The sequence below is a fragment of the Schistocerca piceifrons genome, chromosome X, assembly GCF_021461385.2.
Source record: "Schistocerca piceifrons isolate TAMUIC-IGC-003096 chromosome X, iqSchPice1.1, whole genome shotgun sequence".
In the NCBI taxonomy this organism is placed as follows: Eukaryota; Metazoa; Arthropoda; class Insecta; order Orthoptera; family Acrididae; genus Schistocerca; species Schistocerca piceifrons.
Window position 1 is genome coordinate 184633417 of NC_060149.1, and position 870 is coordinate 184634286.

At 50.9% G+C, this 870-nt stretch overlaps 1 pseudogene; it reads left to right on the forward strand.

The window, feature by feature from the left end:
• The first annotated feature begins 338 nt into the window (after positions 1–338).
• Positions 339–456, forward strand: LOC124723457 (annotated as a pseudogene).
• The last annotated feature ends 414 nt before the right edge of the window (positions 457–870 follow it).

Consider the following 870-nt stretch of genomic DNA (forward strand, 5'->3'; position numbering starts at 1 on the left):
GTGGTTATTGCTGTACACCATGTCCTTAATATAACCCGACAAAAAAGAGTCGTATGTGTTCAAATACAAAGAATATGGCGGCCAATCGAGACCCATGCCAGGGGCTTCTGTGTCCCCCAGATCCAGAATGCGGTCCCCAAAGTGCTCCTCCAGGACATCAAACACTCTCCTGCTTCGATAGGGTCGAGCTCCGGCTGGCAAGAACCACATCTTGTCAAAATCAGGGTCAGTTTGGATAATGGAGGTGAAACCATCTTCCAAAAGTTTCACGTACCATTCGGTAGTCAGCGTGCCATCAAGTAAAATCGCACCGATTATTCCGTGGCATTACACACCACGGCAACGGCCTTGCCGCAGTGGATACAACGGTTCCCGTCAGATCACCGAAGTTAAGCGCTGTCGGGCGTGGCCTGCACTTGGATGGGTGACCATCCAAGCCTCCATGTGCTGTTGCCATTTTTCGGGGTGCACACAGCCTCGTGACGCCAAGTGAGGAGCTACTGGACCGAATAGTAGCGGCTCCGGTCAAAGAAAACCATCATAACCACCGGGAGAGTGGTGTGCTGACCACACGCCCCTCCTATACGCATCCTCAGCTAAGGATGAAACGGCGGTCGGCTGGTCCCGATGGGTCACTTGTGGCCTGAAGACGGAGTGCATAACACACCACAGTCACCTGTTGAGGGTGAAGAGATTTCCCGGTCGCGAAATGGGACAGCCAACCACGCAGTTTGAACGTTCTTGCGCAATCCGTTAGGAATTTATGACGATTTTGTTTCATATAGTTCAATGATCGTCATTTCACGTCGTTCTTAACTTCCACAGATGTGAACTGACTCAGCTTGACCACTTTCTGCACTAGACTAATAT